This window comes from Labrus mixtus, chromosome 1 (assembly GCF_963584025.1).
Source record: "Labrus mixtus chromosome 1, fLabMix1.1, whole genome shotgun sequence".
In the NCBI taxonomy this organism is placed as follows: Eukaryota; Metazoa; Chordata; class Actinopteri; order Labriformes; family Labridae; genus Labrus; species Labrus mixtus.
In genome coordinates, this window is record NC_083612.1 from 5,809,857 (window position 1) to 5,810,153 (window position 297).

Genomic DNA, 297 nt, shown 5'->3' on the forward strand with positions numbered 1-297 from the left:
TCTGTTTGTTGTTTTCTTTGTTTCCATCGACCCATACAGACCGGATACTGGTCTCTGATACTGGTCTCTTTCTGTGTCTACAGACCGGATACTGGTCTCTTTCTGTGTCTACAGACCGGATACTGGTCTCTGATACTGGTCTCTTTCTGTGTCTACAGACCGGATACTGGTCTCTGATACTGGTCTCTTTCTGTGTCTACAGACCGGATACTGGTCTCTGATACTGGTCTCTTTCTGTGTCTACAGACCGGATACTGGTCTCTGATACTGGTCTCTTTCTGTCACTGGTCTCTTTTT